Genomic DNA, 18,772 nt, shown 5'->3' on the forward strand with positions numbered 1-18,772 from the left:
TCCATCTATAAGTCCCCTGCCCCCTCAAAAAAGCATATATCAACATCCTCAAGACTCAGGAGCAGGGCCTCCCTGGTGGCCAAGGGGTTAAGATGCAACCTATGCAGCTTAAGTTCGATACCCCAGCCAGGGAGCTACACACATGGCACAGCAGACCTCTCCTGTCTCGCCTGCTGCTCCCCTCAGCAACGTATTTCAGTCTGCCTGTTGTTCATCAGTCTGGTGAATCCTCTCACCCCCCACACCTCTGGCCTGTACCACAGCTCTTGTATGCATAAATAAATAAATCTTTAAAAACAAACTCAAGGAGCAAATTTCTCCCTTGAAGTTCACCTGCACTGTCTTTCTTAAGTGTCTATTCTCACCTACAATAAAGCATTATTTTTAACTCACCTACACTGACTCCCACACAAATTCTTACCTGCTCATAAGTCAAGAATCTTGGGGTCCCCCAACCCCTGGCCCTCATCACAAATAGATGCGTCTCCAAATGATAGCATAGAAAGCTGGCTAGAGAAGCCAAACATAGTCCTCTAAAAAAGGAAAAACAAGATGGAAATTGCCGGGGACCAGCCTCCAGCAAAATGTCGTGTCAGGGGTTCCTGAAAGGATGAGACGGCCTCGGCGACCTGTAAGGGGCTGAAACTTAAGGGCTGAGGGGAAGGGGATGAGATAGTGAGGAGACACTAACACTTGGATGAGGTGCAAGTATCTTCTGCCGAGAGACTCAGCAGGTCTTTATTTATTCCTTTTTAGTAAGCAGAAAAAAAATACATTGTCATGTGTAAAGCAGAAACAATTAGTGTATTTTATTTCCATAGACTACTGGCTCCTACGGGTCCCAGCTAGACGGTAGCCTTTAAGGTTAATAGATAACACTAAAACTTATTTTTCCAGCTAGACAATTATCTAAGACAGTGGATAGCCGCCAGTGCATCCCTATCAGCTAAAGCCTAAGCATCTAAAGACTATTTTATTCACATGGCCTTCAGTCAGAGACCAGCTGCTACTCAGCTATCAGAACTTTTTCTACCTACAAACTTCTTAACACAGTTAACTTCATATAAAAACTTTCCTAAGAAACTTCTAAATAAAAAGGAAACTTCTAAAAAAACAAAAGAAGGATTTACTATAATTGTTATGCTGGATTGCTTGTCAAATATATACAATAAATTGTCTCCCATTGTTAATTGGGCCGAATTGTGTAGTAACTAATTTCTAAACAAGGTAATTTTTCATGCCAATTGCTTGCAGTCTGTTGATACATATAATTTATAGCCTAATGTACTTTTTGGGAAATTTTGTCTCTCTTTATGACCAAGAACAAAAAATGAAGGAATGTTAGATCTTCAGCCCCACGGTGTGAGGCACAAGGAATCTTCAGCCCCACGGTGTGAGGCTCTTTACCTTTGCTGCTTGCCAGTGTCTTATCTGGCTGGGGCATCAAGGCCTCCTGCAGCAGGAGATCCAACGACGATGGATTTGACAAAAGAGAAAACTCCAGTTTTGGTCAAATAATAACTCGGTCCTGCCAGAAGACTCTGAAGTTCCACTGGTGACTAAAGTCCAGGCATTGCACATTGGTCAACCAATAGAATGGTAAGCTGTATGCACCAGCTCTGGAGGGGAAATGATGTCTCAAAATGTGCCCAGTTTTCTTGTCCACTTGCCCAAAATACAATTCAGGAAAAGCTTGTCCACACTGCCCCCAGACACTTAAATTGCTCAACAGATCAAGTGTTAACTACCCATCCCATGGATATAAATATGATTAGCCTTGGTTTGTGTGCTTTTTTTACTGACTAAAACTTTCCCTTGTCAATAGGCCAATGCCTCCTTTGTGACCAAAATTTTGTTAGAATTATCTGCACCTGGGGAACCCTTCTTGCGCTCCATCATAATCAGGGAAACTCTCAACTGGCCAAATATTATGTCAGGTCTATGCTATTTAGCCAATTCTGCACATTTCAACTGTACAAGCCGATAGAGGCTAAGAGAAGAAAATTTGGGAAGAAGGCATCCCAAGACTAGAAAGTGGCTCACACTAGGCCAAAAGCTGGAGGTGGGGTAGAACTGATTAACATAGTTGGTAAACCAGCTACGGAAAATATCCAGAGCACAGAGTGAGGGCAGGGATATGGAGATTGAGGGCCATTATAGAAAATCACCACTCTTTTCAAATCCATGAAATCAAATCAAATCAAGATATTCCTTAAGGGCCAACTGACAGCAAGCATCAGACTCCCGTAAATCCCAAAGCCCACCACTCACCATTATTTGCATGCACTCACTTTAACTGCAAGCCCCAACAGGAGCAAAACTTTATATTTCTAAACAGAAAGATGTCTACTACCAAAAAGGGAGGTTTATCCTGCCCAGCAACAATGACAACAATAAGAAGCACTGTAGCCCAGCCAATGACAAGACATCACACCCCTGGACTTTTCACTCTCTTCCAATGACTTTCATTTAGACTAGCTCTTCCCAATTCCTGCCTTTCCTCTGCAAGAGCAAGTTCCCTTTCTGTCTTCTCTGGATCTGTCCGTGGTCCACCACAGCTGGCATTTCTCCAAGTGTAGTTCCTCTGCTATTCCCAAACAAACCTACATGTGCTGGTAAAATTACTGGCTATTTTTTTTAAATCAACAATATATAATAAAAGACAAGATTGGATTTACCCAGAAACACATTTTTTTAAAAAAGATTAATATAAATAAGCAGATGAGCCTATTACAATAAAAAGTCAAATGATCATTGCAATAGATGTAGCATATACAATTCATTATTCATGCATTATTTTAAAAAGAAAAGTACTTTATCAGCAATACAATGAAAAACAAAATGCCTAGTATACAAAGTACAGAAACTTTTTTTTTTTTTAACATCAGGGGTTCTCATAAGTTATAAAATGTACAGTCATAAATTACTGACTGATGTTACAACTTGCTCATCTAAGTTACAATTAGAAAGTTGCATTGTGAGCACAGGTTCACAAGGAAAGCAGGTTTGAATTTCTTCCATAGGGACAGAATTTTGAAAATCAGAGAAACCTATAAGTAATGTGTAAATGGAAGAAAATAGCTTAAAGTACACATATATTACAACTTGTATTTTCTTTCTTCTTTTTATTTAAGATTTATTTATACAAGATCCAGGGTACAGGCCAGATTTGCGGGAGGGTGAGAGGATTCACCAGAGCCAGAGTGGGGAACAGAACAGGCAGACTGACTGAAATACACTGCTGAGGGGAGCAGCGGGCGAGACAGGAGAGATCTGCCTCGCCATGTGGGACCCTCCCTGGTCGGCCAGGATTGAACTGGTGCTGCAGAGGCTGCAGATAGCTTCACAGCACTGCGCTCAACCGCCTGCACCACCAGGGGAAGCCCAATGTATGGCAACCAACCCATTCCGAGCAGGTTTATGAACGGTTCTAGCAGCCACATGCTCTTTGCCGTGGTTTGTAGTCGCTCCAACACTCCTCCGTACACTCCACTCCTCCACCCTTAACACCGCACTACCACCACACCGCACTCTGCTGCACCACCCTTATAGTATCAGTCTTTTAGCGCAGGTGTACCCACTTCAGGTGCCCGCCATCAGGCATGCACCCAGGATCACAGGGCTCCCTCATCTATCCTGATGGCAGAAGGGCAGAAAAGCCTGATACCTTTTACCTTACCCTACACCCAACAACTTGTATTTTCTAAGCAAAGTTTTTTGCTACAATGGAAAGCTTTTTTTCTAATTTACATTTTGACAGGCTTGGCTATAAAAAGGAAGTGTGAGATAAAAATCTGGCAGGAGTTGTTGGGGAGAATTGAGTTGCTCTGTGTACTAGGGGTTGGGGTGCCAGGAGACAGCCTCGGCAAACTGGGTGTCAGGGGTTCCTGAAGGATGGGATGGTGTGGGTGCAATTGAGGAATGAGGCAGACACACACACAATGTCTTGTACAAGTATCTACTCCTGAGGGTCTCAGCGGGTCTTTATTTATACATTCAGGCAAGCGGTGAGATTACACCAACATAAGCATGGAAGCAAAGCAGAAACAATCAGTGCATTCTTTTCCCATGGACATCTGGCTCCTGCGTGCTCTCAGCAAGAAGGCAGCCTTCAAGGTTAATAGATAAAAAAACTAAACCTTACACTTAAACTCATTATTTCAGCTTAGTCAATTACGTAAGACAGCTGACAGCCGTCAGTACACTATCAGCTGAAGCCTAAGCATCAAAAGACTCTTCTATTTCTATGGCCTTTATCCGGAGACCAGCTGCTTCCTGGTTATCAGCTAACAGGGTTTTCTACCTAGAAACTTTTTAACACAATTAACTTCATAGATCATTAAAAACTTTCCTAAGAAACTTCTAAAAAAAGGCAAAAGAAGGTATTACTGTAGTCGTTGTCCTGAATTGCTTGTCAGGCATGCTCATGTATTAACAAATTATTTCCCATTGTCAGGCAGGCCAAATTTACAGTGTTTAATTTTTAAGCAGGTATTTCTTTGTGCCATTTACTTACAATATTCTTATACGTATAATTTATTGCCCAATGTACTTTCCGAGATGTTTTTTCTTATATGACCAAGAACAAAAAACAAGGCGATGTTCATGGGTTGCAGCTTAATCTTCGGCCCAACAGTGTGGGGTGCAGGGAATATTCAGCCCCCTGGTGTGAGTCTCTTTGGAAATCTTTGGCCCCACAGTGTGAGGCCCTTTCTTTTGTTTACCAGCATCTTAGTTGGTTGGGGCAGCAAGGCCCCCTGCAGTGGGGGCAGTTAAGAGTTTGGAGTTCTGATCAATTGAAGAAGAGAACAGGGTTTCTTCCAGAAACAAATGAGGTAAGGGAATTGGATAGCATGGCTTAAGTTTGGAAAATCCCTGGGACAGAGTGATTAAAAAGATGTAAGAAAAGAAATGAAAGGTACTCACTTCCAAGAATAGTGTGTTTCCTTCCAGTGACGTACATGTATTCAGAAAGGAGTTGTCAACTACTTCATTACAGACGCTAACCCAGGTAAGAAACTCAATAAACACTGTGTTCTTTCTAATTAAAAAAAAAAAAAATAACAACTCAAGTCCATTCCCTAATTTACACACACAACCCTTTGGCGACAGATAAAAGGATGCAAAAACCTAGAAGCAAAGTAACCATATATTTTAAGTCTTAAAATTGACAGAAATTTGGTGAAGCTCTGGACTAACAAAGATACTAGAGATTAAGGCAATAATAGCCATATCTCAAGCACCAGGAAGTCCCAGTTATTGTTTGCTTTTCCTCTTTATGGATCATTTTTATATGTTAGAAATCTGAATATATAAGTTGTTTCTTTCCTAACAAACGCATATGGGCCACAAAGCCCAGTTTGATATGAGTCCTCATCCCCTACCACTGTCCCCTAACTCCTGAGTCCGGCTTCAGGCACGTTCTTTCTCAGGTTTTGTTTGTGTGGTCATTTTTGTCAAGCACATTATGTTCCTGCCTTGGAATTGTTCTTGCGTCCCCCACATCACCCACAGGAGACTTCTCAAATAGGTCAGTGCAAATGTTGCCTCCCCAGTCACACGTCTATGTTAACCTCACATTATAACATCAGTTTTTTTTTTTTATCCTATACTTCTCACCATCAGAACCTATCTTTCTGGGCCTCCCTGGTGGCGCAAGGGGGTATGCACAGCACTGTGAAGCTGTTCTCAGCCTCTGTAGCGTGAATTCGATCTCCAGCCGGCCAGGGAGCTACCCACATGGCGAGACAGACCTTTCCTGTCTCGCCTGCTGCTCCCCTTGGCAATGTGTTTCAGTAGATCTGCCTGTTCTGCTCTCTGGTGAATCTTCACACACACACACACACACCCCTCTGGCCTGTACCCCAGTTCTCGTATGCATAAATAAATCTTAAAAAAAAAAACAACCCACCCTAACCCATTTACTTGCTTATCATCTACCTCCCATCATGAAGAAAAGGTAAACACCTCTGTCTTGCTCAACACTGTTCCCAGCAACTGAACAGGTTCTGACACAGAGTTGGTGCTCAACGTTTGTCAACTTTGTATGACCTCCTGCCTAAAACACTCACACCTTGTGTGATATTATGAAAATATAACATTTGTGAAAAGAGAAAGGGCTATGTAGATTTTGTGAAGTAAATTATTGTTCTAGTACAAAGATAATTATTGTTGAATCATTGCCACTATTTGCTACTTAGTGGCTAAATTAACCCCTCTCTGTATGGAAACAGAACAACCTAATGTTAACTCTTCTTCAGAGTACATGGATTCCACTCTATTTTCCAGCTCTTCCACATAGACGGTCAAATATCCCAAGTATTCAATAAATATTGTTACTGAGGATCTGAGGTATGGGAAGAACAATGGACAAGACCAACTTTATCAATAGCTTCTGAACTTCAAGATAAAGGGATCCTTGTCCCTGGCAAGTAGCCTCCTAATTATTGAGGGGTGGGGCCAAGTAGGCAGAGGAGAAAGAGGAACACTCTCTGTGGGCCTCTTGTCTTCGGGAATATGCTGAGCTCGCTGGAACTCAGAGGGTAGCCAGCAATGGTGACAAAAATATTAAGCTGCAAACTCTGCCTTTATTTTTCAGCAAAAACAACACTATTTCCCATTTGCCGTTTCACACCCTCAGGGGTTGCGGGATGGTATGTGGTAAGGAGTAGTCATGTAAGTCTAGCATCAACTCTCCAGTGACATTATGCATATTAACAACAAGGTTTACGGGCCTCCCCTGGTGGCGTAGGTGGTTGAGCGCAGCGCTGTGAAGCGATCCGCAGCCTCTGCAGTGCAGGTTCGATCCCCACTGGCCGGCGAGAATCTCACATGGTGGGCCAGACCTCTCCTGTCTTGTGTGCTACTCCCCACTCTGTCTCTGGTGAGTCCTCTCACCACCACGCCCTCACCTCTCACCTGCACCCCAGCTCTTGTATGCAAAACTAAATAAATCATTAAAAAAAGGAAGTGCAGATATTGGCACTATTCTGGCAGTGCTCTCTATGCCCTTCATCCATTTGAAAGCTTCTTTCACTCCAATTCTAAAAGTATCCCACAAGAGTCAATCAGGAAGAAAGAAAACCAACAAAATATGGCACCCCAAAGGCCAAGGCAGAAAGTGTTCCAAGGAAAAAGGTCAAATTCAATTAATTGCACAATTAAGCCCTGAGTTTTGACCATCGCATGAGCAAAGCATTACTGGGGACCCTGACAAGTTGTCTGCCAGGTACTGAGGTGTGCAAACAGACAGCTGGGGTGGTTTTAAAGAGGAAGGGAGAGAGCGTGGGGGTAGGAACGAAGGGGAAGGGGACCCAATGGTCTACAGTAAAAAGACCGTGGGTGTTTTAGAGGTGGGTGTGGTGACATACATCATAAGAGGTGTGAACCAGGCCTCCCCTGTGGCGCAGCGGATTGAGCACAGCACTGTGAAGCTGTCCGCAGCCTCTGCAGCGCAGGTTCGATCCTGGTTGACCAGGGAGATACCCACATGGCGCAGCAGACCTCTCCTGTCTCACCCGCTGCTCCCCTCAGCAATGTCTTTGGTCTGTCTGCCTTTTCTGCTCCCTGCTCTGTCTCTGGTTAATTCTCTTGCCCTCCTGCCCTCTGATCTGTACCCCAGTGCTTGTATAAATAAATAAATCTTAAAAAAAAAAGAGGCGTGAACCTAGTTCCCTAAATCACAAAAAGCCCTGTAAACCAATGTTACCTCAATAAAGGAAATAGAAACTTAAAAAAATACCCAGAAATGGAACAACTGGATCATTGAGACAGAGAAAGAGAGAGAAAGAGAGAGAGGGGATTTAGAGATAAAATAACTCAAGGACAAGGAGAAAAGGGAAGTACTTTTCAACTTATTCTATCAGGCTGATAAAGTGTTGGTATCAAAGTCAGATGAAAATAATATGAAGGAAGAAAATGATGCGCCAATTTTACTCATTAGTAAAATGAACTAGGCAATGTATAAAAAAGATAACAAAACTTTTATATTAGATATATCCTATTTTTCTGAAGATGGGCTAACATTAGAAAAATCTAATAATGTGATTCATCACACTCATGGTTTAAAAAAGACTAAATGATGATTGCAATTAAAAAAAATACTCTCCACAAAAAAGGGACTAGAAGGGAATTTTAATTTGAGAAAGGACATTTTCTTCTAAAACATGCTGCTGGGCCTCCTTGGGGGTGCAAGGGGTTAAGTCTCAGCACTATGAAGCTACCTGTAGCACAAGTTCTATCCCTGGAGTTTGATCCCCGGCCAGGGAGATACACACATGGTGCGGCAGACCTCTCCTGGCTCACCTGCTGATCCCCTCAGCAGTGTATTTCAGTCAGTCTGCCTGTTCTGTTCCCCGCTCTGTCTCTGGTGAATCCTCTCACCTCCCCACCCCTGCACCTCTGGCCTACACCCGAGCTTCTGTATGCATAAGTAAAAAAATAAATCTTAAAAAAAAATCCTGCCAATCCAAATTCTTATTGATGGAAAATTAGATATATTTTCTTTTAAAATCAGGAAAAAGAATGGAATAGCCATAACTATAACCTCTATTCCACATTGTAGAGGAGGTTTATCTATTGTTGTAAGATAAGGAAAGATATAAGGATTGGAAAGAAGAAAAAAATTGCCATTAATCAATTTGTTGTCAGCAAAGAAAACTCAAGTTAGTCTATGGTCAAATCTTTTGACTTAAAGTGTTTAGCAAAATTAGAAGATAACCATTTTTTTTTTTTTTTTTTTTAGAGGCATGTTTTATTTATTTATTTATTTGTTTGTTTGTTTGTTTGTTCTGTTTATACATGCACTGGGTACAGTCAGAAGCGCGGGAGGGTGAGAGAACTCACCAGAGCCAGAGCGGGGAGCAGAGCAGGCAGAAGGACCGAAGTACACTGCTGAGGGGAGCAGCAGGCTGCAGGAGAGGTCTGCGCGCCATGTGGGACCCTCCTCTGGTGGCAGGGGAGCAGCCGGGGATCGAACTGGCGCCGCAGAGGCCGCGGGCAGCTTCGCAACCCAACGCTCAACCGCTGCGCCCCTGGGGAGGCCCTAGAAGATAACCATTTTTAAACCAATTGCTTTTAGACATTAGCAGTTAATATAAACAATTTAAGTATTAAACTTCTATTAGGAATGAATAAATAAATAAGTTAGGAATAAATCTCATAAGAGAAAGGCATTTGCTAACATTTTTTAAAAGTTATTAAAGATTTCAGTACATGGAAAGACAATGTTTTTGACAAAACAACTCAATATGACATTTTCAGTTTTCTTTAAATTAATCTAAAGATTTAATGCAATTAAAACCAAAATCTCAACATGCAGTGGGAATGTAAACAGGTGTGGCCATTTTGGAAAGCAATTTGGATTTACCTTAAAAAAACTAACCATCAAGATGCCGTTTTCACTCAGCAATCCCACTTTGGGGCATCTATTTGAGGAACACAAAACCTTCAACTCAGGAAATTATATGCTCTACAATGTTTCCTGAAGCATTATTTACAATAGCCAGGAGAGGGAAACAACCTAAGAGCATGGGGGTGGGAACCAAGTGGGAGGGGACCTCCTGCTGATGGATTAAGAGGTGGTAGATCCACACACTGGAATATTCAGTCATTAGGAAAGATGAAATGTTGCAATTTATGGGGTAAAAGAAGGAGTCCAAGGAAATTATATGTAGCAAAGCAAGTCAGAATGACAAAGACAGATACTGGGTTTTACATAACTAAGGAATCAACAAGTAAAATAACTTGCAATAATTAGCAGACACTAATAAAGTGAGGTTTCTGAAACTAAGAGGGAGAGAGGAGTGAGAAAAGGCCGAAGGGACAGAGATGGTGGTTGGAAGACAATAAAAATAAAGAATATCTTACAAAACAACATTCTAATTGGCTTCTTTAACAAAACAAAAAAATGTCCAACATAGCTTTTTCAAGAAATGGATAAGTTAAATTTAAAAGTAATAGTAAGGGCCTCCCTGGTGGTGCAAGGGGTTAAGCACAGCACCATCAAGCTATCGGCAGCCACTGCCAGCCATGAGTTCCATTCCTGGCAAGGGAGTTACCCACATGACGCAGCAGACATCTCCTGTCTTACCCACTACTCCCCTCAGCAGTGTCTTTCAGTAGATCTGCCTGTTCTGTTCCCCACTCTGTCTCTGGTGAATCCTCTCACCCCCCACATCTCTGGTCTATACCCTAGTTCTTGTGTGCATAAATAAAGAAATCTTTAAAAATAAATAAATAAATAAAAGCAATAGTAAGATCAAATGCTCAATAATCAAGATACTTCTGAAGAAAAAAAAACTTGAACAAGCTCAATGGATCTGCCTTACAATACTCAAGAGCTTATGATATGGGCCTCTCTGGCAGTGCAGGGGGTTTAGTGTCTGCACTATGAACCTATTGCCAGCCACTGCAGCAAGAATTTGATCCCCGGCCAGGGAACTAACCCACATGGCACAGCAGACCTCTTTTGTCTTGCCTGCTGCTCCCCTCAGCAGTGTATTTCAGTCGATCTGCCAGTTCTGCTCCCCACTCTGTCTCTGGTGAATTCTCTCAACCCCTCACTTCAGCTCTTGTATGCATAAATAAATAAATCTTTAAAAAAAAAAAAAGTTTACCATAAAGCCACTGCAGTGAAGTGTGGTAATAGGCCTAGGGATGGACAAACTAAATGATAGACAGATTCCAGACCTGTGTGAAGCCTGCCTTACATTTGGCAGAGGTGGCATCACAGAGCCAGTAGTGCCGGGAGTAATGAGAACCATTCCAATAATAGTTATCCATGTGGCAATGAATAAAAGCATAACCCTGTCTCTTACCATACGGAAAACTCAAATCTACATGAACTAAAGAGCTAAATGTGAATGGTTAAACTTTATTTACAAGAAAATATAGGAAGCTCTTTTTCACTTTGAGGTAAAGAAAGATTAACCAAGATGCAAAAACAATCCATATTCACTGCATGTGACAATGTCAGCCAATCCTGGAAACAGTTGAGTCACAGTCATGAAAAGCTAGACACAGCAAGAGTCGGTTTTCATAATGCTTAAAGCAAGCAAAATTCATTCATGGTTAAGGGATACCTACATAGCCACGTGTTGGGAGCTGCTGCTCTAAAGGGAGCTGGGGTTTTCGGAGAAGACCTGTTTACTCTGCATACGGAGTTCTGCAAACAGAACTTCCTCCCAGAATTGACTCCTGTTCTCTGAGGACATGCTGGCTTGGGCGCATGTTCCCTACTAACCAGGAAAACTTGTTTTCAGCAGTAACTTATTAATCTGTATAAGCAAAAACACAATTGTGTGCTATTTTCTTGTTCCTTTATTCATATCTTTAATAAAAGCTTGGGCTCGGAGAGTGAGGGGCAGAGCTGATCTCCCAGCTTCCCTCCATTGCAAATTCATTTAGACTCCGAGTCTTCGTTAATGGCAGAGAACTTCATTGACTGTCCTGACCGCGGCAGCCACTAATCTATTTTTTCATTAATATTTTTAATAAAGGGAGAACAGGGCCTCCCTGGTGGCGCAAGGGGTTAAGCACCACACTATGAAGCTGTCCGCAGCCTCTGCAGCACGAGTTCGATCCCCAGCCAGGGAGCTACCCACATGGCGCAGCAGACCTCTCCTGACTCGCCTGCTGCTCCCCTCAGCAGTGTATTTCAGTCAATCTGCCTGTTCTGTTCCACGCTCGGTCTCTGGTGAATCCTCTCACCCCCCACATCTCTGACCTGCACCCCTCTTGTATGCATAAATAAATAAATCTTTAAAAAAATCTATTAAAAGGGAGAACATTACAATTTAGCCTGGTGATTCCCTCTGCAAGGGATGCAAGTGAAAGGCATGAGGAAAAAAACAGTGATTTCAACAGAATTGTTAGTGTTTAAGTTCACAGACGTTCCACGCTGTGGCTTCACGACCGTTCTTCCCCGGGTACAGGCCTTGCCCCTATGCTTGTGTGTGTAGCGAATATGAAACAAAAATTTTAAGAAAAGGCGGTCTTACCTGTCCCAGCCAGCGTCCGGGGACTGCAGCTCACGGCCTTGAGCACGCCCAACCCTGGCGTCTCCTCCTCGGAACCCCGCCTTGGGGCTGGGGGAGCTAAAGGGGTGCAGTGTGAACAGAGAGCTGGGGACCCTGCGGTAGAGGCTCTGCTGCGCCTACAGCTGCGTGCACAGGCTGCGGGAGACGCGGGGCGAGGCGAGAGTGAGCTTCCCTGACCTGTGCTGCCAGCGGGCCCCGGGCGTGAGCCCCCCAAGATGAAGTCAGTGGAGCAGGACCGGGGCACCGGGCGCGGGGCTTCTCCCGCGGCTGCAGCCTCTCGCGGCCCCGGAGGCGCAGCGCGTCTGCCCCGGCCCGCGGCCCGCTCGGGCTGAGCTTCCAGGCCCGCACCTGCCCGGCCTGCACCTGCCCGCAGCCGCCTCCCCTCAGAGCCGGCCAGGTGGCCGCTGTGCGCGCCGGGACACCTGCTCGGCGAGGTGGAGAGGGAGGCGCGTGAGGTGATCCTACAGGAGCCTGCTCGGGGTCCCCAGCCTGCCCCAGACCCTTCCCCAGGGAGCCCCACGTGGAACACATTACCGGGAAACTTCTGACTAAATTCTTAGGCCAATTTCACACCCGTCTCCACAGCCCCCACTAGCTTGCCCACGTGGGACGCAGCAGCGTCAGGAAGGTGACCCCCTGTTCCAGAGCAGAGCTTTCTCGGGACAGGCCTGCCCCACGCCCCCACCCCAGGGACACTTTGGCTTTTCAGCAGACACACCTTCCCCTACCCCTGTACATGGCCAGGGGTTCAGGAATGAAGCCACCTTCCTTTAATAAAAACATAATCTTAGAATTGGGGCCAGCTGGAGAAACTGAACTGGGCCCCCCCCAGAAGGAGCTGTCTGAGGGACTAGGCCTGCGAACGCACCTGCCATGCCTCTGGGACCAGCCTCCAAGTAAGCAGTTGGGCCCTCACACCACCCTTCAGTGGAGGCCACAACAAGAGGAGGGTGCCAGGAGGGGCTGGGAGGGAACTGTTGAGAGTTTTGGGGATGGAGGGAGGTGCTAGAGGGGGAGAGGGTTCTGAGGAGCCTGCCTTGCCCAGTCTGAGGAGTGAAGAGCAGCACCCCATCTGCATCACCCCCGGGGACAGGAATTTCATGATAGCAGATGGCTTGCTGACCTTGGAGGGGTGAATGAGACGTTCTGGAAAGGATTCCTGTCACTTACCCTCTGCAGTGCTGTAGGGTGAGGTAAAAAGTATCAGGCTTTTCTGCCTTCCTGCCATTAGGATAGATGAGGGAACCCTGTGGTCCTGAATGCATGCCTGATGTACCTGAAGTGGGTACACCTGGGCTGAGAGACTGAGTTTATAAGGGCGGTGTCATGGGGACGCCAGCAGAAGCCAAGAACGAGCAGAAGCCGAGAGAAGAAGAGAAGCAGAGAGAACGCCAGAGCGAGCCCAGATAGAGTGAGGCTTTGCTGGGGGCTGGGAGGCCTGCCAGCCTACCGGCCCCCCAGCACCCCTGCCTGCCGTATGCCTGGTAAATCTAAATAAAAAACCTGCAAAACCACTGAGGACTCTGACTCCTCCTTTACCCGGTGTAGAGGCAGGAACAGGCACAGTGCAGGTTTTCTGATCCCATGCAGACCGGGTAAAGGAGGAGTCAGAGTCCTCAGTGGTTTTGCAGGTCTTTTATTTGGGGTTCACCAGGCATATGGCAGGCAGGGGTGCTGGCTGGGGGGCTGGGAGGCTGGCAGGCCTCCCAGCCCCCAGCAAGTCTTCACTCTATCTGGGCTCTCTAGCGTTCGTTCTGCTGCTTCTCGGCTTCTCTTTCGGCTTCGGCTTCGGCTTCTCCTGCTGCTGCTGGCGTCCCCGTGACGCCGCCCTTAAAAAGCACAGTCTTAGCTCAGCTGAATCCCATCTACCTATGCCCACACCCTATTCCAGGTGCCCGCCATCAGGCATGCATTCAGGACAAGGATCCATCATCTATCCTGATGGCGGAAGGGCAGAAAAGCCTGACATTTTCTTTACCCTATACCCGGTCTGCTGGATCAGAAAACCTGCTCCGTGTCCATTCCTGCCCCTACAAATATCCTCACCAAAGATCCCAAGTGACCTCACAAAATCCAGTCCAGATGGGTTGTATTTGGCTATTGAGTCCTAGGGCAAGTTAGGGTCAGTAGGCAGCTTCAGGACAGTGCAGGCTGGGACTTCAGGAGAGTTGAGGAGGCTTCTGAGATAAGGGCCAAGAACTCTAAAAGAGCTAAGGAGGACAATAATTTTTAAGAGAATTTGGGGGCAGTGAAAGAAAGTCTAAGAGCTGTAAAGCTGGACACAGCTGTCCAGGAAGTAAAGCCACTGGGAGAGAGAGCCAATCACAAGAGGCTGATGAGATTTTAGCCTAGAGAAAAAAGGTTTAAATACCCCTAGACATGGGCCCATATGGCGTCTTTGCTGTTCCTTGACTGCCTGGGAGTCTTCACTTTTCCTCTAAATAAACTTTTTCTTTATCTCTAAAGGTTTGTTTCCCTCCACTTATTTATCTGAGAGTCTGTCTACAAATTTTGTTCTACAGATTTGTGAGACAAGAACCAGTGGGTGGTGCAGGGGCTAAATTCCTGGCTTTTCACAGCTAGACTTGGGGTGAAAAGCAGCAGCAGGCAGCTGTAACAGAGCGTCCTGGCTTCACCGTCAGCTCCCATGACAACAGGACCCTCCTTTATAGTGGTCCCTCCTCAACAGGGAACTTACTGGCCTTTGCTGGCAGAGGTGAGCCAACACCGTCTGCACAGTTCTTTGCAGAGGAGGAAGGCACCATGGCTGAGACAGAGCAGCTGGGTACTTGTAAACACCCCACTCTCATCAGTCAAGCTCATGCTACCTGCTTGGGCCAGAAACCGGGGGCTCTGCTTACGTGGGCCCATGAAATGTCAGATCCGGCTGCTTATTTGCTCTGGAGCTATTCTTCCCAGCCACTCACCCTCTTATGCCCCGCACTGGAGTTCTTTTGCTCAAGTCTTCCTGTGTGTGCCATTTCTGCCATTTTTATCAACCTACGTGCCAAGAATTTTTTGTTCACCTTCAAGAGCAATCTTGGTTGTACCTTCAAGTACGGTGTAACCTATGCTCTTCAGAGGCCAGGCTTGCTGGTCCAGTTCTACAAGTGTGGCTGTGGACCAAGAGGCACTTCCTGGGAAGATGCCCAGGACCCTGTGAGAACAAAGAACACAGGACTTCAACAAACCGCTAGAAACTTGCCAGTACTCTGGAATTTTGCTTTATTTATTTTTTTAAAGATTTATTTATTTATTTATACAAGCACTGGGTACAGTCAGAAGCGTGGGAGGGTGAGAGAATTCACCAGAGCCAGAGTGGGGAACAGAACAGGCAGACAGATAAATACACTGCTGAGGGGAGCAGTGGCCACACAGGAGAGGTCTGCGCACCATGTGGAACCCTCACCAGTGGCCGGGGATCAAACCGGCGCTGCAGAGGCTGCGGGCAGCTTCACAGCCCAGTGCTTAACCGCTGCGCCACCAGGGGAGGCCCTGGAATTTTGCTTTAACGTTGCTAATAAACTCAGACACACTGTTCATCATGATTTTGCCAAGGTTTTCTACAACGTGCTGTTGGAGGTTTCGTGATGAGGTTTCGTGATGTTTCCCACAGACAAGTTTCCAGATGAAGCCATACACAGCCAGCGTTAAAAAAAACCTTTTTAGAATCACAAGCATCATTTAGCATGAACATATACCCACAAAATTAAAATATAAATACAACGGCAATGTTCAAAACATTGTAAAATAGCACTCATTGAGATAATTTTGTATAAAATAGTGGTTAATAAACAGGCAACTGCCAGGAAACTTGTAGAGAAGTTTTCAAAGGGTTCTGGTTAGGAGTTATAGTTAATGAATTTCTGGTGACCAGATATTTTTGGGAAAAACCCAAATCCGCAAATGATTAAAACATTTTCTTTCCCGTCCTAATTTTTATTCTTGTTTTAGAAGTTAATTTATTTCAGTTTGATTTCTGCAGTTCCCTACCTGCTACTGGTGCACTTGGTGATGTCAAGAGCAGTTGCTCAGAAGTGAGACCCTGAGTCCCAGACCTTGGGACTCAGTCATATTTTCCCGGGCTGCAGGCAAATGGTGTGCATCCAAGTATGTTTCAAGTTTCCAAATTTGCCTTATAATTACTAATTACTAGTTACTAACTGTCTCAGCATTGGATGCTACCTTTCATCACTCCTTTGATCCCAACCCCACAGTACACAAGGAAAATGAAAATCACACTAGAAATAGAATATCCAAACTTTGATCACCTGTAGCCACTCTGCTTAAGATCTTCCCAGATATCACTGAATTGTGTCTTTGTTATTAACCTAGTGCAGGCTCTTCTGAGGAAAGATAGTAATCTCTCTAAGAACATAAGAAGGGTTTTTATGATCTCTATAAACAAAAGACAAGCGATCTGTCCTACTCCAACTAGTTGCAATCAATAGTTTCAAGTACTTAGATCACCCAGGTAGTACCTCTTGCCTGAGGTACTATGATTAACTGATTAACTAATCCTCTTTAACATTAACAACTTCCTCCTGTGACACAATAACCACTAGAGAGGGAGTGTGTACAGTCTGGAATGCAAGCTGAAGAAGGAAGTAGAAAGGAGGGGATTCTTCATTTTTATGTCTTTAATCCATAAATGTTATCAGATTATTTTGTCCATGGCAGATTTTCAACAAGAAATTTATGAAGATGTAATTTTTTACCTGGTCTGTGAGACAGTATGTTGTTCAATACATATTATTATGATTGTTAGATTCCCTTATTCTTTTGGTAAAAAACACATTTCATTTCTTTGTGTTTGGCAACGCTGAAATATTTGCAAGTACCAAAGACCCTTCATTGGTTCTTAGTTTCTTTTTATTTTAAATCAGAGCCACAACTAGAACACAAGCCTCTTATTTATTATTTCAGTATGTAGCCATTTTATTATTTTTCAAACACAAGCAGAATTTTTAAAAATCTAATTTTTTTAATAGTAGTAATACTGGTTACTATACTGTATGATCTGGTATATATCCACACCTCCTCAGATGTATGTTACCATACCATGCTCAACATCAAGGGACAGGGGTCTCCCTGGTGGGCAAGGGGTTAAGTCTCAGCTCTATGAAGCTATCACCAGCCACTGCAGCATGAGTTCAATCCTAGGCCAGGGAGTTAACCCACATGGCACAGCAGACCTCTCCTGTCTTTCAAGCTGCTCCCCCCAGCAGTGTATTTTAGTCAATCTGCCTGTTCTGCTCCCCACTCTGTCTCTGGGGAATCTCTCACACTCACCCCACTTCCACACCTCCGGCCTATAACCCCAGTTCTTGTATGCATAAATAAATCTATAAGGGACCCATAATCCTCCACATTAGCCCATTGGGTTCTTGTCCCTCTTTACACTTCATCCTATACCCTGCCCCTTGGGTAGCCTCAGTTCTGCAGTCAAATTTCTAGGATTTCTTTCGTTGTTCCTTTAAATCATCTGATTTTGTCTTACTACTTCTGATTTCTTTTTCTTTTTTAAAAAAAATTAATTATTTGTAGAAAAATTGGGGTGCAGGCCAGAGGTGAGGGTGGGTGAAAGGATTCACCAGAGACAAAGTGGGGAGCAGAACAGATGGATTTAAAGAAATTCACTGCTGGGCCTCGCTGGTGGCGCAGGCGGTTGAGCGCAGTGCTGTGAAGCTGTCCGCAGCCTCTGCAGTGCCAGTTTGATGATACCCACATGGCGGGGCAGACCTTTCCTGTTTTGCCCACTACTCCTCTCAGCAATGTATTTCAGTCGGTCTGCCTGCTCTGTTCCCCACTCTTTCTCGGGTGAATCCTCTCACCTCCCCACACATCTGGCCTATACCCCATTTCTTGAATAAAAATAAAAATAAATCTTTAAAAAAAAATCTAAAGAAATTCACTGCTGAGGTGAGCAACAGGTGAAACAGGAGAGCCTGCTGCACCGTATGTGGGTTAGTTTCCTGGCCAGGATTGAACTTCGGCCAAAGCAGCAATAGCACTGAGACTTAACCCCTATGCCATCAGAGAGGCCCTCCTTCTGACTTATTTCACAGCAAAATCCCCTCCAGTTATACTTATGACAACATAGGTATGACAACCTATGACATGGTGTATTAGGTAAAACTAAAACTATAACTATTAGTTTCTATTATTATAAAACTATTATACATAGTGCTGGATTGAACAAAGGAGTGGATATATTCCTTCAAATTCATGTTATAGGAGAACATCACAATCTCTTAATACTTAGAGGAACACCTTTCCCTATACAACACTATATATAATGAACTCAGTATACTTAAAGGCAAACAGAAATGACAGTTTTACACATCCTACCATAACTAAACTGAAAATTAAGTCAGAAAAAAAATATAAGAATATTGAAACTTGATTTTCTGTATTTAAGACAATAACTAAATTCTCTGCTGATAATGAATCATTTGGTATTAGGGGTTTTAAAGGAGTACTATTTCTCAGTAGTTAAAATGAAAACATATTTTGGCAATATGGCTGGTCCACTGTACCTGAGTACGTGAAAAACAGAAACTGCTCGGGGCCTCCCCGGTGGCGCAGCGGTTGAGCGCTGGGTTGCGAAGCTGGCGAAGCTGCCCACAGCGTCTGCGGCGCCGGTTCGATCCCCCGGCTGCTCCCCGGCCACCGGAGGAGGGTCCCACATGGCGCGCAGACCTCCCCTGCCGCCCGCTGCTCCCCTCAGCAGT

The sequence above is a fragment of the Talpa occidentalis genome, unplaced genomic scaffold (genome assembly GCF_014898055.3).
Source record: "Talpa occidentalis isolate TD23 unplaced genomic scaffold, MPIMG_talOcc4v2.1 talOcc4.4, whole genome shotgun sequence".
In the NCBI taxonomy this organism is placed as follows: Eukaryota; Metazoa; Chordata; class Mammalia; order Eulipotyphla; family Talpidae; genus Talpa; species Talpa occidentalis.